This window comes from Rattus norvegicus, chromosome 2 (genome assembly GCF_021556685.1).
Source record: "Rattus norvegicus strain SHRSP/BbbUtx chromosome 2, alternate assembly SHRSP_T2T, whole genome shotgun sequence".
NCBI lineage: Eukaryota > Metazoa > Chordata > Mammalia > Rodentia > Muridae > Rattus > Rattus norvegicus.
In genome coordinates this window covers 132660915-132686704 of record NC_141535.1, presented here as the reverse complement: position 1 = coordinate 132686704, position 25790 = coordinate 132660915, and the positions used below count along the sequence as shown (strand labels likewise).

The window sequence follows — 25790 nt, the reverse complement described above, 5'->3', positions numbered from 1 at the left end:
TCTCAATTTGTTATCCTCATATTTTTGATTCTGTTTTATGTATAGACTCATATATTTTAGATAGGACGTCTTAACTCATTATTATTATTATTATTATTATTATTATTATCATAATCATCATCATCATCATCATTATCATTATTATTTCATGTGTACAGGTGTTTTTCCTTCACCATTTATGTGCCTGGTACTCAGGTAAGCCAGAATAGGCAACTGAATCGCCTGGAACTGTAACCAGGGAGAGTTTTGTGCTATCAGATGAGTTCTGTAAATTGAGACTGGGTCATCTGGAAGAAGAACCAGTGTTCGTGATCACTGATTCATCTCTTCAGTATCTTAGCCATATATGTAATAAAATTATTTCTTGCAGTACCTGATGATTTTATTATTCTTTCATCCTTTATTGTTTTTACTGTGTGACTTATGTTGTAGGTTTTTTTTATTTAAGGTTCGTGTATAAAAACATTTATTTGTAAAATTTTAGAAATGTGTTCTCTGAGCTATGGTCTTCTGTAGAAATTTTTATTTGTATTTATTTCTCCTAGACACTCAGTGATAAAACAAGTATCTGGAAATTGTTTCCTTGAAATGTGGACTTCCTGAATTATTTACAAGAAGAGAAGTGTGTGTCCAACTCTCGTGTGTTGACACTTGTATGTAAATGTTTTGTGGAAAGCCTTTCATTGTACCATAGCAATTTTAAAATTGATATTATAAGAATTACTTAATACCTGTCTCATGCCAGTTGCTTTGTCTTACATTTTTTCACTTAAATAGTAATTTGCTTACAAGCTTAGTTGTTATACATATTGTTTGAGGATCTTTTTAATGATAAATCATTTCTAATAGATCTTTAAAATCAGTATTCTGACTTATAGTTTTACTAAAAAATACCAAAAAAAATAAATAAATAAAAACTCCAGGACAACCTTTTGTGCATATGTTCTTTTGAACACATTTAGTCATCTCTTAATTTACTTGTTGGGCAGTGATTCTTGCTTTGTTATTAACCTCAGACAGAAACACATTTTAAAATGTGAGTATAATTATTTAGCCTTCGGGATTGTTTAAAAATTTTTATTACATATATTTCTTTTTTATTATTATTATTAACTTGAGTATTTCTTATATACATTTCGAGTGTTATTCCCTTTCCCGGATTCCAGGCAAACATCCCCCTCCCACCTCCCCTTCTTTATGGGTGTTCTCCTCCCCATCCTCCCCCCATTGCCGCCCTCCACCCAACAATCTAGTTCACAGGGGGTTCAGTCTTAGCAGGACCCAGGGCTTCCCCTTCCACTGGTGCTCTTACTAGGATATTCATTGCTACCTGTGAGGTCAGAGTCCAGGGTCAGCCCATGTATAGTCTTTAGGTAGTGGCTTAGTCCCTGGAAGCTCTGGTTGCTTGGCATTGTTGTTCATAAGGGGTCTCGAGCCCCTTCAAGCTCTTCCAGTTCTTTCTCTGATTCCTTCAATGGGGGTCCTATTCTCAGTTCAGTGGTTTGCTGCTGGCATTCACCTCTGTATTTCCTTTATTCTGGCTGTGTCTCTCAGGAGAGAGCTACATCGGCTCCTGTCAGCCTGCACTTCTTTGCTTCATCCATCTTGTCTAATTGGATGGCTGTTTATGTATTGGCCACATGTGAGGCAGGCTCTGAATGGGTGTTCCTTCTGTGTCTGTTTTAATCTTTGCCTCTCTATTCCCTGCCAAGGGTATTCTTGTTCCACTTTTAAAGAAGGAGTGAAGCATTCACATTTTGATCATCCGTCTTGAGTTTCATTTGTTCTAGACATCTAGGGTAACTCAAGCATTTGGACTAATAGCCACTTATCAATGAGTGCATACCATGTGTGTTTTTCTGTGATTGGGTTAGCTGACTCAGGATGATATTTTCCAGTCCCAACCATTTGCCTACGAATTTCATAAAGCCGTTGTTTTTGATAGCTGAGTAATATTCCATTGTGTAGATGTAGCACATTCTGTATCCATTCCTCTGTTGAAGGGCATCTGGGTTCTTTCCAGCTTTTGGCTATTATAAATAAGGCTGCGATGAACATAGTGGAGCCTGTGTCTCTTTTATATGTTGGGGCATCTTTTGGGTATATGCTCAAGAGAAGTATGGCTGGATCCTCAGGCAGTTCAATGTCCAATTTTCTGAGGAACATCCAGACTGATTTCCAGAATGGTTGTACCAGTCTGCAATCCCACCAACAATGGAGGAGTGTTCCTCTTTCTCCGCAGGCTCGCCAGCATCTGCTGTCACCTGAGTTTTTGATCTTAGCCATTGTCACTGGTGTGAGGTGAAATCTCAGGGTTGTTTTGATTTGCATTTCCCTTATGACTAAAGATATTGAACATTTCTTTAGGTGTTTCTCAGCCATTCGGCATTCCTCAGCTGTGAATTCTTTGTTTAGCTCTGAACCCCATTTTTTAATAGGGCTATTTGTCTCCATGCGATCTAACTTCTTGAGTTCTTTGTATATTTTGGATATAAGGCCTCTAGACCTCCAGTTGAACCAGCACCATTTGCTGAAAATGCTATCTTTTTTCCATTTGATGGTTTTGGCTCCTTTATCAAAATTCAAGTGCCAATAGGTTTGTGGGTTCATTTCTTGGTCTTCAATTCTGTTCCACTGGTCTATCTGTCTGTCTCTGTACCAATTCCATGCACTTTTTATCACTATTGCTCTATAATACTGCTTGAGTTCAGGGACAGTGATACCCCCTGAAGTCCTTTTATTGTTGAGAATAGTTTTAGCTATCCTGGGTTTTTTGTTATTCCAAATGAATTTGCAAATTGTTCTGTCTAGCTCTGTGAAGAATTGGATTGGTATTTTGATGTGGATTGCATTGAATCTGTAGATTGCTTTTGGTAAAATGGCCATTTTTACTATATTAATTCTGCCAATCCATGAGCATGGGAGATCTTTCCATCTTCTGAGGTCTTCAATTTCTTTCTTTGGAGTCTTGAAGTTCTTATTGTACAGATCTTTTACTTGCTTGGTTAAAGTCACACCGAGGTACTTTATATTATTTGGAACTATAATGAAGGGTGTCGTTTCCCTAATTCCTTTCTCGGCTTGTTGTCTTTTGTGTAGAGGAAGGCTACTGGTTTATTTGAGTTAATTTTATATCCAGCCACTTTGCTGAAGTTGTTTATCAGCTTTAGTAGTTCTCTGGTAGAACTTTTGTGATCATTTAAATATACTATCATAGCATCTAAAATAGTGATATTTTGACTTCTTCTTTTCCGATCTGTATCCGCTTGACTTCCTTTTGTTGTCTGATTGCTCTGGCTAGAACTTCAAGAACTATATTGAATAAGTAGGGAGAGAGTGGGCAGCCTTGTCTAGTCCCTGATTTTAGTGGGATTGCTTCAAGTTTCTCTCCATTTAGTTTAATGTTAGCAACTGGTTTTCTGTATATGGCTTTTACTATGTTTAGGTATGGGCCTTGAATTCCTATTCTTTCCAGGACTTTTATCATGAAGCAGTGTTGAATTTTGTCACATGCTTTCTTAGGATCTAATGAAATGATCATGTGGTTTTTATTCTTTCAGTTTGTTTATATAATGGATCACGTTGATGGTTTTCCATATATTAAACCACCCCTGCATGCCTGGGACAATTCCTCCTTGATCATGGTGGATGATTGTTTTGATGTGCTCTTGGATTCGGTTTGCCAGAATTTTATTGAGTATTTTTGCGTCGATATTCATAAGGGAAATTGGTCTGAAGTTATCTTTCTTTGTTGGGTCTTTGTTTGGTTTAGGTATAAGAGTAATTGTGGCTTCATAGAAGGAATTCTTTAGTGCTCCGTCTGTTTCAATTTTGTGGAATAGTTTGGATAATATTGGTATGAAGTCTTCTATGAAGGTCTGATAGAATTCTGCACTAAACCTGTCTGGACCTGGGCTCTTTTTGGTTGGGAGACCTTTAATGACTACTTCTATTTCCTTAGGAGTTATGGGGTTGTTTAACTGGTTTATCTGTTCCTGATTTAACTTCGGTACCTGGTATCTGTCTAGGAAATTGTCCATTTCCTGCAGATTTTCAAGTTTTGTTGAATATAGGCTTTTATAGTAAGATCTGATGATTTTTGAATTTCCTCTGAATCTGTAGTTATGTTTCCCTTTTCATTTCTGATTTTGTTAATTTGAACACACTCTCTGTGTCCTCTTGTTAGTCTGGGTAAGGGTTTATCTATCTTGTTGATTTTCTCAAAGAACCAACTTTTGGTTCTGTTGATTCTTTCTATGGTCCTTTTTGTTTCTACTTGGTTGATTTCAGCTCTGTCTTTGATTATTTCCTTCCTTCAACTCCTCCTGGTTGTTTTTGCTTCTTTTTGTTCTAGATATTTTAGGTTTGCTGTCAAGCTGCTGACATATGCTCTTTCCTGTTTCTTTCTGCAGGCACTCAGCGCTATGTGTTTTCCTCTTAGCACAGCTTTCATGTGTCCCATAAGTTTGGGTATGTTATACCTTCATTTTCATTAAATTCTGAACAGTCTTTAATTTCTTTCTTTATTTCTTCCTTGACCAGGTTATCATTGAGTAGAGCATTGTTCAATTTCCACGTATATGTGGGCATTTTTCCCTTATTGTTATTGAAGACCAGTTTTAGGCTGTGGTGGTCTGATAGTACGCATGGTATTACTTCTATCTTTCTGTACCTGTTGAGGCCCGTTTTTTGACCAATTATATGGTCAATTTTGAGAAAGTACTATGAGGAGCTGAGAAGAAGGTATATCCTTTTGCTTTAGGATAGAATGTTCTATAAATATCCGTTAAGTCCATTTGGCTCATGACTTCTCTTAGTCTGCCTACCTCTCTGTTTAATTTTTGTTTCCATGATCTGTCCATTGATGAGAGTGGGGTGTTGAAATCTCCTACTATTATTGTGTGAGGTGCAATGTGTGTTTTGCGCTTTAGTAAGGTTTCTTTTACGTATGTAGGTGCCCTTGTATTTGGGGCATAGATATTTAGGATTGAGAGTTCATCTTCGTGGGTTTTTCCTTTGATGAATATGAAGTGTCCTTCCTTTTCTTTTTTGATGACTTTTAGTTGAAAATTGATTTTATTTGTTATTAGAATGGCTACTCCAGCTTGCTTCTTCTGACCATTTACTTGGAAAGTTGTTTTCCAGTCTTTCACTCTGAGGTATTGTCTGTCTTTCTCTCTGAGGTGTGTTTCCTGTAGGCAGCAGAATGCAGGGTCCTCGTTGCGTATCCAGTTTGTTAATCTATGTCTTTTTATTGGGGAGTTGAGGCCATTGATGTTGAGAGATATTAAGGAATAGTGATTATTGCTTCCTGTTATATTCATATTTGGATGTGAGGTTATGTTTGTGTGCTTTTCTTCCCTTTTTTTTTTTTTTTTTTTTTTTTTTTTTTTTTTTGTTGCCAAGACGATTAGTTTCTAGGGTATAGCTTGCCTCCTTATGTTGGGCTTTATCATTTATTATCCTTTGTAGTGCTGGATTTGTAGAAAGGTATTGTGTTAATTTGGTTTTGTCATGGAATATCTTGGTTTCTCCATCTATGTTAATTGAGAGTTTTGCAGGATACAGTAACCTGGGCTGGCATTTGTGTTCTCTTATGGTCTGTATGACATCTGTCCAGGATCTTCTGACTTTCTTAGTTTCTGGCGAAAAGTCTGGTGTGATTCTGATAGGTCAGCCTTTATATGTTACTTGACCTTTTTCCCTTACTTCTTTTAGTATTCTTTCTTTATTTTGTGTGTTTGGTGTTTTGACTATTATGTGACGGGAGGTGTTTCTTTTCTGGTCCAATCTATTTGGAGTTCTGTAGGCTTCTTGTATGCCTATGGGTATCTCTTTTTTTAGGTTAGGGAAGTTTTCTTCTATGATTTTGTTGAAGATATTTACTGGTCCTTTGAGCTGGGAGTCTTCACTCTCTTCTATACCTATTATTCTTAGGTTTGATCTTCTCATTGAGTCCTGGACTTCCTGTATGTTTTGGACCAGTAGCTTTTTCTGCTTTACATTATCTTTGACAGTTGAGTCAATGATTTCTATGGAATCTTCTGCTCCTGAGATTCTCTCTTCCATCTCTTGTATTCTTTTATTGAAGCTTGTATCTACAGCTCCTTGTCTCTTCTTTTGGTTTTCTCTATCCAGGGTTGTTTCCATGTGTTCTTTCTTGATTGCTTCTATTTCCATTTTTAATTCCTTCAACTGTTTGAATGTGTTTTCCTGGAATTTTTTCAGGGAATTTTGTGATTCCTCTCTGTAGGCTTCTACTTGTTTATTTATGTTTTCCTGTGTTTCTCTAAGGGAGTTCTTCATGTCTTTCTTGAAGTCCTCCAGCATCATGATCAAATATGATTTCGAAACTAGATCTTGCTTTTCTGGTGTGTTTGGATATTCCATGTTTGCTTTGGTGGGAGAATTGGGCTCCGATGATGCCATGTAGTCTTGGTTTCCGTTGCTTGGGTTCCTGTGCTTGCCTCTCGCCATCAGATTATCTCTAGTGTTACTTTGTTCTGCTATTTCTGACAGTGGCTAGACTGTCCTATAAGCCTGTGTGTCAGGAGTGCTGTAGACCTGTTTTCCTCTCTTTCAGTCAGTTATGGGGACAAAGTGTTCTGCTTTCGGGCGTGTAGTTTTTCCTCTCAACAGGTCTTCAGCTGTTCCAGTGGGCCTGTGTCTGGAGGTGTGTCTGCCTCTCTGAAGTTTTAGCTCTCCCTCCCATGGGATTTGGGTGCAGAGAACTGTTTATCTAGTAGGTCCCTTCAGGTTCTGACGGTGTCTCAGATGCAGAGGTCCTGCTGCTCCTGGGCCCTCCTCTATGGGAACCCAGAGGCTGTATACAGTTTCTTCTTGGGCCAGGGATGTGGACAGTGATAGGCAGTGTTGGTGGTCTCTTCTGCTCTGCAGCCTCAGGAGTGCCCACCTGACCAGGTGGTGAGGTCTCTCTCCCAAGGGTTTTGGGAGCAGAGGGCTGCTGCAGGCCGGGATCCGTGAGTTTGGGACTCCCGGTAAACACAGGAAGTGCCCAGTCCTGGAGGAATTTTGCCTCTGTGTGTCCTGAGTTCACCAGCCAGGTCTCTTGCAGCAGAAAAGTTGGTCTTACCTGTGGCCCCGAGGCTCAAGTTTGCTCGTGGGGTGCTGCCTACGAGCTCTCCGTGTTGGCAGCAACCAGGAATATCTGCGTCGCCCTTTCCGGGAGATTCCGTGCACCAGGGTTCCAGATGGCGTTTGGTGTTTTCCTCTGGAGTCAGAGATGTGTGCAGATTGCAGTCTCTTCTGGTTTCCCAGGCGTGTCTGCCTCTCTGAAGGTTTAGCTCTCCCTCCCACGGGATTTGGGTGCAGAGAACTGTTTATCTGGTAGGTCCCTTCAGGTTCTGGTGGTGTCTCCATTACATATATTTCCTTACCTACATTTCAAATGTTATTCTGCTTCCTGGTTTCCTGTCCATAAGTCCCCATTCCCTCCCCTCCCCCTCCCCCATACAGGTATTCTCTCTATATTAATCAGACAAGCTTCTGTATGTGAGACCAGATGCAGATCAATGAGTGCTGAAATGACTGAGAACTGCACAGACAGCCAGAATGTAATGGTGGTGACATGATATAAGGAATGGGAAGGTAGAAACTGTTGATTTCAGCTGATCATGTCCTGGTAATGTAGGTAGAGCTTTGAAATGTTGCTTGGATTCAGGCTACATTTATTTATTCAGAATACAATAACCAAATTACTGTCCATGTCAAAATGCTTCTGATACTGTCCTCAGGAGTCAAGATTCAATAGTCAATTTTAGATATAAAAAACCTTGTTTAATATAAACAGATTAATTTTGTAGTAAAGGAAAAAATTAATTTAGTTTTTACTTAGGTTTAATTACTGTATATGTTTCATCGTGAAAATGGTTCTTTTTAAAAACAGTTATGTAGTTCTCAGTTTTTCTATATTTTGAGTTAACTTTGCTAAATTTTCTTTTCTGAAAATTTGAATTCTTTACATTTTATTTTAATTTTATATCAAGACCCCAAACAACATTGAATAAAAACTATAGCAATGTAAAATAGTGGTATTTTAGTAAAATAATGATATTTTAAACAGTATAATATAAAGTAGGAACTAGACTATTAGGTGACACTTTAAAACAAATGCATATTTTTTTCATCTGGTAATATCTTGTTATGTATCTCAAGACTAACATTTAAAGAGATGATCCAATGAGACAGTCTTTTATTTTTGCATTCTTACCTATTTCTATTTTATATTTTATTGGATTTTTTAATTTACATCTCAAATGTTATCCCCTTTCCTGGCTTCCTCTGTGGAAACTATCTATTCCGTCCTTTCTCCCCCTGCTTCTATGAGGGACCTAACCCACCTACCCACCTACCCAGCCACTCCCTCCCACCTCCCTGCCCTGGCATGCCCCACTTTCTTTTCTTTCTTTTCTTTCTTTTCTTTTCTTTTCTTTTCTTCTCTTTTCTTTATCTTTCCTGTCTATAAATGACACACCCGAGCCAAACAATGACACAATTTTTAAATTAACAACGTTTGATGAGCTTTCAGTGAATGCTACTTGAAGATTATTTAATGTTAATTTAAAAGTCATCTACCAGGACACTACTTTGTCATATTAGTGTGGACTACAGAGCAGTTGAAGATAAATATTCTCAAAAATTTCAAAAAATTGTTATATTGTTAATTATTGCTCTGTTAAATATTTTTCCTACTGTCTTGGTATCATATCAATTATAATTTCATGTGCAAAATAAAAATAAAATGCAGTACCCTAAGACCAAGTAAAAACTATATATCAGATAATTGTTAAAACAATAGTACTTGAATTCCACTGTACATAGTGGAATGTATTGGAAAACAATTATTTTATAATTATACAAATGATTTACCTGAAATAGAATAGTATCAATTTTGTCCTTTCTTTCCACAACCTCTCCTGTTCCCTCAAGTCCCCCCAATACACCAGAATATCTCAGTGAGATTGCTTCTTTTCTTCTTATTGTATATGTATGTATGTATATGCACACAGAAAAACACAAATACATACATATAATCTGAATTAATTTTTGTTGTTTCTTTGCACATGGTTTAAAACCATGACCTCTTACAGGGAATCATTCAGTTGACCTAATACGGCTGCATTGAGAGAACTGTGTCAGAGTACAATAAAGTGTGCTATTAAACAGACTATTCTAAAAATAGTTGCATAAAAGGGCTGAAAAATGTAAAACTAATAGACATGAAAATACAGAAGGGACAAAAATTCATTAGTTCTACCTCTAAACAAGAGCTAAATCCATCTTTTGTTAACTTGTAGGCCTTTTACTTCTTTTTGTTTTTGACAATTTCCTAATAAAAGCAGCAAGCAGGAATTAACAGAGTCAAGTCATTGTTTATGAAAGAATGCTCCTAGTGTTTCACAATGGGTACTAATCAAGGCATAGTTGTATATAAATGACATTTATCATATGATGAGAATTTCCTCTGTTCTCAATGTGCTGGCAATTTTCACCATAGATAGCAGTATTAATCAACGTTCTACAGTGCTATTTTATATTTATTCAGACAGTCATGTTTTGTATTCTTCCAATTTTATTTTTATAGGTCATTATTACCTTGATTCATTTTGTGTTTTCAAATTCTAGGGTATGCCTGTAAAATCCCTATGTTCATAGCAGGCTTACTGATAATAGCCAGAAGTTGGAAACAACCCAGACGTCCCACAACACAACAGTTGATACAGAAAATATGGTTCATTTACACAATAGAAAACTACTCAGCTTTTAAAAACAAGGATATCCTGAGTTTTGCAGCAAAATGGATGGAACTAGAAAATATCATCCTGAGTGAGGTAACTCAGAACCAAAAGGATGGATATGATATGTACTCACTAATAAGTAGATATTAGCCAAAAAAATGTAGAATACCACGAAATGATCCACAGAACTCAAAAAGTTAACAAGCCAAAATGCCCAAGTGAGGTCATCTCAATCCCAGGAAAGCAATCACAGGAGAGAGGAAGAAGAGAAAGTACTCAGTGAGAAAGGAGATAGAATGAGATGAGAGGAACAGGATCAGGTATTGGGTGGAGGCAAAGGACTGAAGCCCTATGGGCCAACAGCAAGAACAGAAACAGGCAACCTCAGGAGGTAGGGAAACCCTCTAGTTGTACTAGGGACCTGGGTGGTGAGAAGGGTGGTGACAAACTCTAGAAAGGGAACTTGTAGAGCCCACCTCCTCCAGAAAGACAGGGTATCAACTGAGGGATGGGGTTGCCATCCCACAGTCAAATCTCTGACCCATAATTGGTCCTGTCTGAAAGAACTTCAGGTACAAAATTGGAGAGAAGCCCAAGGAAAAGGAAATATAGAATCAGCCTGAAGTGAGAGTCAGTTCACGGGAAGACCCAAAGCCTGACACTATTACTGAGGCTATGGAATGCTCATAAAAAGGGGCCTATCATGCCTGGCCTCCAAAGGACCCACCAGCTAAAAGAGCCAGATGCAGGTATGTCCACCCAACCAATGGATAGAAGCTGCTGGTGCCTGTGGGTGAATTAGGGAATTGCTGGAAGACGCTGAGGAGGAGGGCAACTGTGTAGACCAGCAGTCTCAACTAACCTGGACCCTCCAGATCTCTCAGATACTCTACCACCAACCAGGCAGCATACCCCAGCTGACATGAGACCCTCAAAACATACAGCAGAGGACTGCTGGTTCTGGTTCATTTAGAGAAAATGTACCCAACCCTCAGGAGACTGGAGGCACAAGGGAATGGGTTGGTAGGGGCTGGTGGGATGGGGACATCTTTGTGGAGACAAGAGACTGAAGAAGGTAAGAAGTGTTGAACAGCCAGAGGGTAGACCAGGAGGGGTGATAAAATTTGGAATGTTAAAAAGAAGAAATTAAATAAATTCATAAAAAAAGAAAGGGAAAATTAAAACATCAGTTTTCTAATACATGTATTAAAACTACATCAATATTGGAAAGAAAAAAAAATACTTGAGAACAGGAAAGAACTTATTGGATAAAGAAATGTTACAGACGGACTGGGAAAAGGACAAGAGAAGGGGATGGGTATGAAAGAATAAGATCAAAATATGTTATAAACTTCTATGAAATTGTTAACTAATAAATCAGAATTATATATAAAGAGAAAAATAATTTACAAATCCTAATTGAATCACTAAATATTTCTGATAAATTTTAAAATTTAGTTTATTAGTACTTTAGTATCTAGTACTTCACACTTTTATGTTGCAACAGATTGTATAATTAAAATTGTATGTATTTAATAGAATGCATATATTCTGTAACATCTCATCCCACAATTGACCAAGATACATAGAATGAGAGAGTACAAAACTCAGCTGAAATAGAAAAAATAGATACTTCAAGGCTCTTTCATAGACTTTGGAGTATTGAGGAAAATGCAATCAGATTGATTGTAAGAAGCAGAGATGGTGATGCCTATAAGGAAACGGTTTTCTGAACATATGGCAAGTGTACACATGGGGCAAAGTGGTGGTGACAGCATGCAAAAGGACTCTGCAAGTCTAAGCCAGCCCTAATCCAATTATGCAAAGTTGACTTGGAATGAAATTCTAACAGTACATTAATTAAGGGTTGGGGAACTGGCTCAGTTACTACAGCATTTGGCTAAAAGCATGATGTCTAGATATGCTGTGATCTTGTAATCAATCATCCACCATGATCAAGTAGCCTTCATCCCAGGCATGCAGAGATGGTTTAATATACAGAAAACCATCAACCTGATCCATTATAAAAACAAACTGAAAGAACAAAACCACATGATCATTTCAGTAGATGCTGAGAAAGCATTTGACAAAATTCAACACCCCTTCATGGTAAAAGTCCTGGAAAGAATAGGAATTCAAGGCCCATACCTACACATAGTAAAAGCCATATACAGCAAAACAGTAGCTAACATTAAACTAAATGGAGAGAAACTTGAAGCAATCCCACTAAAATCAGGGACTAGACAAGGCTGCCCACTCTCTTGCTACTTATTCAATATAGTTCTTGAAGTTCTAGCCAGAGCAATCAGACAACAAAAGGAGGTCAAGGTGATACAGATCGGAAAAGAAGAATCAAAATATCACTATTTGCAGATGATATGATAGTATATTTAAGTGATCCCAAAAGTTCCACCAGAGAACTACTAAAGCTGATAAACAACTTCAGCAAAGTTGTTGGGTATAAAATTAACTCAAATAAATCAGTAGCCATCCTCTACACTAAAGAGAAATAAGCCGAGAAAGAAAGTAGGGAAACAACACCCTTCATAATAGTCCCAAATAATATAAATACCTCGGTGTGACTTTAACCAAGCAAGTGAAAGATCTGTATGATAAGAACTTCAAGCCTCTGAAGAGAGAAATTGAAGATGTCAGAAGATGGAAAGATCTCCTATGCTCATGGATTGGCAGGATTAATATGGTAAAAATGGCCAAAAGCGATTAAAAGCAATCCCCAAAGAAATACCAATCCAATTCTTCAGAGAGTTAGACAGAACAATTTGCAAATTCATCTGGAATAACAAAAAAAAAAACCCAGGATAACTAAAACTATCCTCAACAATAAAAGGACTTCTGGGGCAATCACTATTCCTGAACTCAGGCAGTATTACAGAAAAATAGTCATAAAAACTGCATGGTATTGGTACAGAGACAGACAGATAGACCAGTGGAATACAATTGAAGCCCCAGAAATGAACCCACAAACCTATGGTCACTTGATTTTTGACAAAAGAGCCAAAATCATCCAATGGAAAAAAGAACATTTTCAGCAAATGCTGCTGGTTCAACTGGAGGTCAACATGTAGAAGAATGCAGATTGATTCATGTTTATCACCCTGTACAAAGCTTAAGTCCAAGTGGATCAAGGACCTCCGCATCAAACCAGATACATTCAAACTAATAGAAGAAAAGTGGGGAAGCATCTTGAACACATGGGCACTGGAGAAAATTTCCTGAACAAAACACTAATGGCTTATGCTCTAAGATCAAGAATCGACAAATGGGATCTCATAAAACTGCAAAGCTTCTCTGTAAGGCAAAGGACACTGTGGTTAGGACAAAATGACAACCAACAGATTGGGAAAGGATCTTCACCAATCCCACAACTAATAGGGGGCTTATATCCAAAATATAAAAAGAATTCAAGAAGTTATACTGCAGGGAGACAAATAACCCTATTAAAAATGGGGTTCAGAGCTAAACAAAGAATTCACAGGTGAGGAATGCAGAATGACTGAGAAACACCTAAAGAAATGTTCAACATCTTTAGTCATAAGGGAAATGCAAATCAAAACAACCCTGAGATTTTACCTCACACCAGTGAGAATGGCTAAGATCATAAACTTAGGTAACAGCAAATGCTGCAAGGATGTGGAGAAAGAGGAACACTCCTCCATTGTTGGTGGGATTGCAGACTGGTACAACCATTCTGGAAATCAGCCTTATTTATAATATCCAGAAGCTAGAAAGAACCCAGATGCCCTTCAACATAGGAATGGATACAGAAAATGTGGTACATCTGCACAATGGAGTACTACTCAGTTATCAAAAACAATGACTTCATGAAATTCATAGGCAAATGGATGGATCTGGATAATATCTTCCTGAGTGAGGTAACCCAATCACAGAAAAACACATGGTATGCACTCACTGATAAGTGGATATTAACCCAAATGCTCGAATTACCCCAGATGAACAGAACACATGAAACTCAAGAAGGATGACCAAAATGTGAATGCTTCACTCCTTCTTTAAAAGGGGAACAAGAATACCGTTAGGAGGGAATAGAGAGGCAAAGTTTAGAACAGAGGCAGAAGGAACACCCATTCAGAGCCTGCCCCACATGTGGCCCATACATATACAGCCACCAAACTAGATAAGATGGATGAAGCAAAGAAGTGCAGGCTGACAGGAACCGGATGTAGCTCTCTCCTGAGAGACACAGCCAGAATACAGCAAATACATAGGCAAGTGCCATCATTAAACCACTGAATCGAAAATGAGACCCCCGTTGAACGAATCTTAGAAAAGACTGAAATAGTTTGAAGGGGCTGGAGACCCCATATGAACAACAATGCCAACCAACCAGAGCTTCCAGGGACTAAGCCACTACTCAAAGACTGTACATGGACTGACCCTGCACTCCAACCTCATAGGTAGCAATGAATAGCCTAGAAAGGGCACCAGTGGAAGGGGAAGCCCTTGGTCCTGCCAAGACTAAACTCCCAGTGAACATGTTTTCTGCGGGGATCGTGGTAATGGGGGGAGGGTGGGGAAGAGTACTCCCAAAGAGAAGGGGAGGGAGACGGGTTATGGTGATGTTTGTCCGAAATCAGGAAGGGGAATAACAATTGAAATGTAAGTAAGAAATACTCAAGTTAATAAAGATGAAAAAAAAAAAAGAAAGAAAGTTGAGGTAGTTGGCTAAGAAAAGTGGATTACTGGCCTGGTATCCTATACACAAAGTAAAGTTTCAAGTCCGTAAACGATCCTGTTTTTAACAATAACAAAAGAAGGATATTTCCTAAACAAGGTAAACTGAAGGTCTCCTGTGACACATGCACAAGCACATCTGCACACACATAAAGGAAACACCTGAAATATAAAGAAACACACATACACTTTCTATAAATTAAAAAGAATAGCAATGAATTACTATATCTGCATTTACAAAGCAGAAGCATGGTGGATTTTTAGAAGATAGCTTTTAATTCTATTCTCTGATTTATCCTTTTACTAGGGATGCTGACTTGCATCGGTATTAAAAATGTTAAAATTATAAAGAATAGATAATAAATATGACTTGTAATTTATTAGAAAATAGTATATCATTTCCTCCTGTACAAGAAATCAAATTGTTCAAAATACAATCAATAACATGTGAATTTATTATATTACTTAACTACTCATTGAAAATATTCATTGTAAATAAAGTTTTGAGGCAGACTAACATAATTAACACTAAGTTATAGGGACTTTGCATGTAATTAATTTATTATCAATACATTTTAACTGTAAGGATCACGTATTTGACATTTTGCATCTAAGCTACCATGGTATTTATATCAATTAAAACACTTATCAAGTGTCAATTAGCAGATAAGGATTAATTGCTGTGAAATTGATTCATCACAGACTTCTTTTTAAATGTTAAAATATTAAAATTCATTAAAAGTACAAGCCAAGAATAAAATTATTCATGTATACATTTGTTATGTTATTTGTGACATAATCAATATTAATTTTTAAGGCAATGACTAGGCAACAGAAATTGTATTAAATAAAATATATTATCAGAATAACATACTTAAGAACTCAGTAGCTAATTAATATTAAAATTTACAGCTATTTGTTCTACTATATGTATAAATTACTATAATCCTGTAAGAATACAAAGAGCAAAATTTTAAAAATCAAAATGGAACCACAGCTATTGATAAACAATGGAGAGGGTTTCACTTTCAATTTTTAATGCTGCCATTTCATTTTTCCTACCAGATGAGTAAGTTTTATTGAAAGTATCTGTTTGCAACAAGAACCATATTCAAAATAGAACTTGGCCATACAACTGTGTCTGTTCATCCTGTTCACAATCAGTGTTCCCTTTATTCCTCTGACATCCAGAGAGCCTCATGCTGCTGGATTTTCTTTTCCTTCTATTTCTATTTCCCTGTCATCTTCCTCCATACATGTTTCTCCTTTCTCCACCTTTCATACAGATTTTGCTTTATTTTAGATGACTACCACAACTAGGAAGTCAATTTCTGATTCTAATTCATGCCTGCTTAGAATTCAAGTATTTGACTTTGTCTAAAAAGAAGCTAATATTCTATGAGCTGTGTACCAAGAGCATGAATAAGTGTTCTTACTCTTGATGATGGAGTCAGAGGCTCATTTGGCCACCTCTGAAAAGAATACCACAATTGTACACAAACCTGAAGTACAGAAAAGGAGTCCAGGAAAAGAAGCAGCTAACAGCAACAACTACAATCTCATCTACAGATTTACCTCCCCATTATTTCTTTGTTCTCAACCATAAATTGGTTTATAATTCACACCATAAATACCAATACCAGGGCAGACTTGTATTGAAGTCTTTTTCTGAACACTTTTCTTGAATAGGAAATCTACAGCAAGGAAACAAAAATAATTCCTACTGAGACAAAAATAGGTCATACTGAGACATGTCTAAAGCCATAATCCAGGAACAATAAAAGATTCTTCAAGATACAATATTATAAAAGATACCCTGTGGACTGTAAGACATAGCTACAGCCTAAAAGCAGCATATTGCCTGCCAGTTTAAACTATGTCATGAGCACTCCAAAGGAGCAGTGGTCATGCATGGACTTTTAAAATGGTCCGGGATATCTCTTGAGAACTATTACAATGTGAACGGTGAACTTTGCCGCTGGCATCATCAGGCATAATTGACTGGCAGCATCCTTCAGAAAGGACACCCATTCATTTAGCTTGCTCTGCTTCAAGTACTTATTACTACTCTTTTGTTCTGTTTATGTAGCTATCCACAGTCGAATTTTTAGTTTTATAAACAACAAATATGCTTATAAATGTTTGTTTCTGTCTAAAGAATAGATCTGGGGAGACAAAGAGCTTAGCAATGAGGGAACTTGCTGTACTTTGATTCTTTGAAACCAATTTAGCTTCTTGTAACTCCATTGAAAGATACTTGCACACACTCAGACATGTTGTACACACACCCAGATACATCCATATACACCTGTTTAAAATGAAAATAAAAATAAAGATAAGGGTTGGGGATTTAGCTCAGTGGTAGAGCACTTGCCTAGGAAGCACAAGGCCCTGGGTTCGGTCCCCAGCTCCGAAAAAAAGAACCAAAAAAAAAAAAATAAAAAAAAATAAAAAATAAAGATAATAGGGCTAAGCATCTAACAATAACTGTCTCCGCGCTATAAAAAAAAATAAAAAAAATAAAGATAATAGGGCTAAGCATCTAACAATAACTGTCTCCGCGCTAGGAAACCAGGTTTGGACCCCTTCCCACCAACACTCATTTTCAAACTTTTACATCAAACTGTGTTTGAAGCGGGGCTTCAGAAGAAGGAACTGGGTTCAATGAGGTCATTAAGAGTGGGATAAGTAAGAGCACCAGTGGAAGGGGAAGCCCTGGGTCCTGCTAAGACTGAACCCCCAGTGAACTAGAATGTTGCGGGGAGGGCGGCAATGGGGGGAGGGTTGGGAGGGGAACACCCATAAGGAAGGGGAGGGGGAAGGGGGATGTTTGCCCGGAAACCGGGAAAGGGAATAACACTCGAAATGTATATAAGAAATACTCAAGTTAATAAAAAAAAAAAAAAAAAAGAAAGAAAAAAGAGTGGGATTTTCCTGGGGTTGGGGATTTGGCTCAGTGCTAGAGCGCTTGCCTAGCAACCGCAAGGCCCTGGGTTCGGTCCCCAGCTCCGGAAAAAAAAAAAAAAAAAGAGTGGGATTTTGCAAATGGATTGGTATGCCAAAGAATATAGGTGGCACTGAGTCAATCCTTCCTGACAGGGAGGAGAAAAAGCAGGACACACAAAGGTGATTCTATTTACAACGTAAAGAGAATAATCAACAAGGACACTTCTTGAACTTTAGCTTCCAAAATTGTGTGACATACAGTATTTAAGCTATGCAGACAACAAGCATTGGGTTTCTTTATTTTGCCTGAGAGTGAGTTGTAACACTATGTGTGGAGCCAGAGGGTTTTTTTCTCCATTTTTATTAAATTGGATATTTCTTATTTACATTTCAAATGTTATTCCCTTTCCTGTTAAAAGGGGAACAAAAATATCCATAGGAAGTGATAGGGAGACAAATTTTCTTTCTTTCTTTCTTTTTTTTTAAAAAAAGTCCTGCTTAAAACTACTCTGTGGTTTCAATTGTTGGTTGTTTAAGTATTGGTACGAAGACTTCTTAATTGTTTGAGGGTGAGTTTCTGGACCCCATTCTTTGATGTCATTTGCCTTTCTGTTCATTTTTTGACTGAGCTTCTGCCTTACATATCTTTGGATATGTTTAAGATTTTGTTATAGAGAAGCTGATTTTGTATATTCATGTAAGAAACCATTTTCAGTTCAACAATCATTTTTCACATGTATCTTACTTTGAAATCATGAAATGCATGCTGTTTCTATAGTTTATTTTGTTCCTCAACTCAGAGTATAAATTCCTTTTCATCATTTTATGTTTTTTAAATGAGATTCCATATGAATTTTTCAATTTAAATTTTTAAATTTTTCTCTTTTACCATGGTTTGAAGTTTATATAAAGATAAAAGAATTGGAGACACCACAGGAACCTGAAGGAAACAGACCGGATAAACAGTTCTCTGCACCCAAATCCAGTGGGAGGGAGAGCTAAACCTTCAGAGAGGCAGACACGCCTGGGAAACCAGAAGAGACTGCACTCTGCACACACATCTCAGACGCCAGAGGAAAACACCAAACGCCATCTGGAACCCTGGTGCACTGAAGCTCCCGGAAACAGCAGCGCAGATCTTCCTGGTTGCTGCCACTGCAGAGAGCTCGTGGGCAGCACCCCGCGAGCGAACTTGAGCCTCGGGACCACAGGTAAGACCAACTTTACTGCTGCAAGTGACCTGCCTGGTGAACTCAAGACACAGGCCCACAGGAACAGCTGAAAACCTGTAGAGAGGAAAAACTACACGCCCAAAAGCAGAACACTCTGTCTCCATAACAGGCTGAAAGAAAACAGGAAAACAGGTCTACAGCACTCCTGACACACAGGCTTATAGGACAGTCTAGCCACTGTCAGAAATAGCAGAACAAAGTAACACTAGAGATTATCTGATGGCGAGAGGCAAGCGCAGGAACCCAAGCAACAGAAACCAAGACTACATGGCACCATCGGAGCCCAATTCTCCCATCAAAACAAACATGGAATATCCAAACACACCAAGAAAGCAAGATCTAGTTTCAAAATCATATTTGGTCATGATGCTGGAGGACTTCAGGAAAGACGTGAAGAACTCCCTTAGAGAACAAGTAGAAGCCTACAGAGAGGAATGGCAAATATGCCTGAAAGAATTCCAGAAAAACATAAATAAACAAATAGAAGCCCATAGAGAGGAGACACAAAAATCCCTGAAAGAATTCCAGGAAAACATAAATAAACAAGTAGAAGCCCATAGAGAGGAGACACAAAAATCCCTGAAAGAATTCCAGGAAAACACAATCAAACAGTTGAAGGAATTAAAAATGGAAATAGAAGCAATCAAGAAAGAACACATGGAAACAACCCTGGATAGAGAAAACCAAAAGAAGAGACAAGGAGCTGTAGATAAAAGCTTCACTAAAAGAATACAGGAGATGGAAGAGAGAATCTCAGGAGCAGAAGATTCCATAGAAATCATTGATTCAACTGTCAAAGATAATGTAATGCGGAAAAAGCTACTGGTCCAAAACATACAGGAAATCCAGGACTCAATGAGAAGATCAAACCTAAGAATAATATATATAGAAGAGAGTGAAGACTCCCAGCTCAAAGAACCAGTAAATATCTTCAAAAAAATCATAGAAGAAAACTTCCCTAACCTAAAAAAAGAGATACCCATAGGCATACAAGAAGCCTACAGAACTCCAAATAGATTGGACCAGAAAAGAAACACCTCCCGTCACATAATAGTCAAAACACCAAACACACAAAATAAAGAAAGAATACTAAAAGCAGTAAGGGAAAAAGGTCAAGTAACATATAAAGGCAGACCTATCAGAATCACACCAGACTTTTCGCCAGAAACTATGAAAGTCAGAAGATCCTGGACTAATGTCATACAAACCCTAAGAGAACACAAATGCCAGCCCAGGTTAGTGTATCCTGCAAAACTCTCAATTAACATAGATGGAGAAACCAAGATATTCCATGACAAAACCAAATTTACACAATATCTTTCTACAAATCCAGCACAACAATGATAATAAATGATAAAGCCCAACATAAGGAGGCAAGCTATACCCTAGAAGAAACAAGAAACTAATCGTCTTGGCAACAAAAAAAAAAGGGAAGAAAAGCACACAAACATAACTTCACATCCAAATATGAATATAACAGGAAGCAATAATCACTATTACTTAATATCTCTCAACATCAATGGCCTCAACTCCCCAATAAAAAGACATAGATTAACAAACTGGATACGCAACGAGGACCCTGCATTCTGCTGCCTACAGGAAACACACCTCTCAGACACTACCTCAGAGTGGAAGGCTGGAAATCAACTTTCCAAGCAAATGGTCAGAAGAAGCAAGCTGGAGTAGCCATTCTAATATCAAATAAAATCAATTTTCAACTAAAATTCATCTAAAAAGATAAGGAAGGACACTTCATATTCATTAAAGGAAAAATCCACAAAGAAGAACTCTCAATCCTAAATATATATGCCCCAAATACAAGGGCACCTACATACATAAAAGAAACCTTACTAAAGCTCAAAACACAAGTTGCACCTCACACAATAATAGTAGGAGACTTCAACACCCCACTCTCATCAATGGACAGATCATGGAAACAGAAATTAAACAGAGACATAGACAGACTAAGAGAAGTCATGAGCCAAATGGACTTAACAGATATTTATAGAACATTCTACCCTAAAGCAAAACGATATAACTTCTTCTCAGCTCCTCATGGTATTTTCTCCAAAATTGACCATATAATTGGTCAAAAAACGGGCCTCAACAGGTACAGAAAGATAGAAACAATCCCCCATGCGTGCTATCGGACCACCACGGCCTAAAACTGTTCTTCAATTACAATAAGGGAAGAATGCCCACATACACGTGGAAATTGAACAATGCTCTACTCAATGATAACCTGGTCAAGGAAGTAATAACGAAAGAAATTAAAGAGTTTTTAGAAGTTAATGAAAATGAAGGTACAACATACCCAAACTTATGGGACACAATGAAAGCTGTGCTAAGAGGAAAACTCATAGTGCTGAGTGCCTGCAGAAAGAAACAGGAAAGAGCATATGTCAGCAGCTCGACAGCACACCTAAAAGCTCTAGAACAAAAAGAAGCAAATACACCCAGGAGGAGTAGAAGGCAGGAAATAATCAAACTCAGAGCTGAAATCAACCAAGTAGAAACAAAAAGGACCATAGAAAGAATCAACAGAACCAAAAGTTGGTTCTTTGAGAAAATCAACAAGATAGATAAACCCTTAGCCAGACTAACACAGAGAGGACACAGAGAGTGTGTCCAAATTAACGAAAATCAGAAATGAAAAGGGAGACATAACTACAGATTCAGAGGAAATTAAAAAAATCATCAGATCTTACTATAAAAGCCTATATTCAACAAAACTTGAAAATCTGCAGGAAATGGACAATTTCCTAGACAGATACCAGGTACCGAAGTTAAATCAGGAACAGATAAACCAGTTAAACAACCCCATAACTACTAACGAAATAGAAGCAGTCATTAAAGGTCTCCCAACCAAAAAGAGCGCAGGTCCAGACGGGTTTAGTGCAGAATTCTATCAAACCTTCATAGAAGACCTCATACCAATATTATCCAAACTATTCCACAAAATTGAAACAGATGGATCACTACCGAATTCATTCTATGAAGCCACAATTACTCCTATACCTAAAACACACAAAGACCCAACAAAGAAAGACAACTTCAGACCAATTTCTCTTATGAATATCGACGCAAAAATACTCAACAAAATTCTGGCAAACCGAATCCAATTGCACATCAAAACAATCATCCACCATGATCAAGTAGGCTTCATCCCAGGCATGCAGGGATGGTTTAACATACGGAAAAACATCAACGTGATCCATTATATAAACAAACATGACAGAACAAAACCACATGATCATTTCATTAGATGCTGAGAAAGCATTTGACAAAATTCAACACCCCTTCATGATAAAAGTCCTGGAAAGAATAGGAATTCAAGGCCCATACCTGAACATATTAAAAGCCATATACAGAAAACCAGTTGCTAACATTAAACTAAACAGAAAGAAACTTGAAGCAATCACACTAAAATCACAGACTAGACAAGGCTGCCCACTTTCTCCCTACTTATTCAATATAGTTATTGAAGTTCTAGCCAGAGCAATCAGACAACAAAAGGAGGTCAAGGGGATACAGGTTGGAAAAGAAGAAGTCAAAATATCACTATTTGCAGATGATATGATAGTATATTTAAGTGATCCCAAAAGTTCCACCAGAGAACTTCTAAAGCTGATAAACAACTTCAGCAAAGTGGCTGGGTATAAAATTAACTCAAATAAATCAGTAGCCTTCCTCTACACAAAAGAGAAACAAGCCGAGAAAGAAGTTAGGGAAATGACACCCTTCATAATAGTCCCAAATAATGTAAAATACCTCAGTGTGACTTTAACAAAGCAAGTAAAAGATCTGTACAATAAGAACTTCAAGACACTGAAGAAAGAAATTGAAGAAGACCTCAGAAGATGGAAAGATCTCCCATGCTCATGGATTGGCAGGATTAATATAGTAAAAATGGCCATTTTACCAAAAGCGATCTACAGATTCAATGCAATCCACATTGAAATGCCAATCCATTCTTCAAAGAGTTAGACAAAACAATTTGCAAATTCATCTGGTATAACAAAAAACCCAGGATAGCTAGAACTATCCTCAACAATAAAAGGACTTCAGGGGGAATCACTGTCCCTGAACTCAAGCAGTATTACAGAGCAATAGTGATAAAAACTGCATGGTATTGGTACAGAGACAGACAGATAGACCAATGGAAAATAATTGAAGACCCAGAAATGAACCCATACATCTATGGTCACTTGATTTTTGACAAAGGAGCCAAAACCATCCAATGGAAAAAAGATAGCATTTTCAGCAAATGGTGCTGGTACAACTGGAGGTCAACATGTAGAAGAATGCAGATCAATCCATGCTTATCACCCTGTACAAAGCTTAAGTCCAAGTGGATCAAGGACCTCCATATCAAACCAGACACACTCAAACTAATAGAAGAAAACCTAGGGAAGCATCTGGAACACATGGGCACTGGAAAAAATTTCCTGAACAAAACACCAATGGCTTATGCTCTAAGATCAAGAATTGACAAATGGGATCTCATAAAACTGCAAAGCTTCTGTAAGGCAAAGGACACTGTGGTTAGGACAAAACGGCAACCAACAGATTGGGAAAAGATCTTTACCAATCCTACAACAGATAGAGGCCTTATATCCAAAATATACAAAGAACTCAAGAAGTTAGACCGCAGGGAGACAAATAACCCTATTAAAAATGGGGTTCAGAGCTAAACAAAGAATTCACACCTGAGGAATGCCGAATGGCTGAGAAACACCTAAAGAAATGTTCAACATCTTTAGTCATAAGGGAAATGCAAATCAAAACAACCCTGAGATTTCACCTCACAGCAGTGAGAATGGCTAAGATCAAAAACTCAGGTGACAGCAGATGGTGGCGAGGATGTGGAGAAAGAGGAACACTCCTCCATTGTTGGTGGGATTGCAGACTGGTAAAACCATTCTGGAAATCAGTCTGGAGGTTCCTCAGAAAATTGGACATTGAACTGCCTGAGGATCCATCTATACCTCTCTTGGGCATATACCCAAAAGATGCCTCAACATATAAAGAGACACGTGCTCCACTATGTTCATCGCAGCCTTATTTATAATAGCCAGAAACTGGAAAGAACCCAGATGCCCTTCAACAGAGGAATGGATACAGAAAATGTGGTACCTCTACACAATGGAATATTACTCAGCTATCAAAAACAACGAGTTTATGAAATTCGTAGGCAAATGGTTGGAACTGGAAAATATCATCCTGAGTGAGCTAACCCAATCACAGAAAGACATACATGGTATGCACTCATTGATAAGTGGCTATTAGCCCAAATGCTTGAATTACCCTAGATGCCTAGAACAAATGAAACTCAAGACAGATGATCAAAATGTCAATGCTTCACTCCTTCTTTAAAAGGGGGAACAAGAATACCCTTGGGAGGGAATAGAGAGACAAAGATTAAAATGGAGACAGAAGGAACACCCATTCAGAGCCTGCCCCACATGTGGTCCATACATATACAGCCACCCAATTAGACAAGACGGATGAAGCAAAGAAGTGCAGGCCGACAGGAGCCGGATGTAGATCGCTCCTGAGAGACACAGCCAGAATACAGCCAACACAGAGGCGAATGCCAGCAGCATACCACTGAACTGAGAATAGGACCCCCGTTGAAGGAATCAGAGAAAGAACTGGAAGAGCTTGAAGGGGCTCGAGACCCCATATGTACAACAATGCCAAGCAACCAGAGCTTCCAGGGACTAAGCCACTACCTAAAGACTATACTTGGACTGACCCTGGACTCTGACCTCATAAGTAGCAATGAATATCCTAGTAAGAGCACCAGTGGAAGGGGAAGCCCTGGGTCCTGCTAAGACTGAACCCCCAGTGAACTAGTCTATGGGGGGAGGGCGGCAATGGGGGGAGGGTTGGGAGGGGAACACCCATAAGGAAGGGGAGGGGGGAGGGGGATGTTTGCCCGGAAACCGGGAAAGGGAATAACACTCGAAATGTATATAAGAAATACTCAAGTTAATAAAAAAAAAAGAAAGAAAAAAAATTCCGATCCATTGGGTCAAGAGCTCTAAGAAAAGAGAATACATGTTTTGTCACAGATCAAGTATGTCTTTTTTAGATTTTTATTTAGCATTGCCTGGAAGAATGAAAGATTTGAGGACCATCCATGTTACAAACACACAGATATACACAACACGTATGACACACACGCAAGGCACTTCACAGTATATATAAAGAGAAAGTAACATCTAGCGTACGTTGTTTAACATGAAATTTTAAAACTTTAAAGGTGACAAGCTTGAACATTAACCAATTATCATGGTTAGTTTTATTTAGCCAACATGTATTTCGATCACTACAGCATTAATATTATAGAATATTCACTGGGAAACACCATATACCCTGGAAATCAGAAACAAAGTGGCGGCCACAAGCAGGAAATTGTAGGTTTTAATTTAGATGGGGTAATTTTCACATATCCAATTCTTCATTTACTGCCTCATTCAGCCCCACACACTGTGACATGTTATTATTTCAACTAACATGTCTTAGCTTCTTAATGTTCAGTAACATTTTTATAGAATGAAATTAATAATTAACCTTGCCTGGAAAAGCAGTTTAAATTTTAACTTTATAATAATATATTTACATATAGAAAGAAAACAAACATATTCTTTAATCAAATTTATGAAATTATTTTTATTATACATTTTAATTGATTAAATTTTTTGCTTATTCTACATCTCAATTGCAGCTTCCCCTTTCTCCTTTACTCTTAGTCCCTCTTCATGTCCTACCATCCTCGCCTTCTTCTCTTTTCCTCACCAAAGGGGAAAGCTCTCATGGATAGCAACCAGTCATGGCATAGCAAATTGCAGTAATATTAAGTGAATCCTTTTCTATTAAGGTTGGGCAAGTGGAATGGTATCCAACAGCACACAATGTAGTCAGAGTCAGGCCTGTATCCACTGGAGTCATCTCACATGAAGACCCAGCTGTTCAACTGTTACATGTGTGCAGAGAGCCTAGCTCCGTTCTATTCATGTTTGCAGGTTTGTAGTTCAGTCTCCCAGGGTAGTTGATTCTGTAGGTTGTTTTGTAGTCTTCTTGACAACTGTTTCCTTCAATAACAACCCCTAACCCCCTTCTACCACCAGATTCC

The 25790-nt window shown here is 38.0% G+C and overlaps 1 protein-coding gene across 1 annotated transcript in view; it reads right to left on the bottom strand.

Moving 5' to 3' along the window:
- Nucleotides 1-25790, bottom strand: part of Tgap1l12 (GTPase activating protein testicular GAP1 like 12) — a 376199-nt gene that overhangs the window by 187820 nt on the left and 162589 nt on the right. The gene's annotated exons all lie outside the window — the stretch shown is intronic.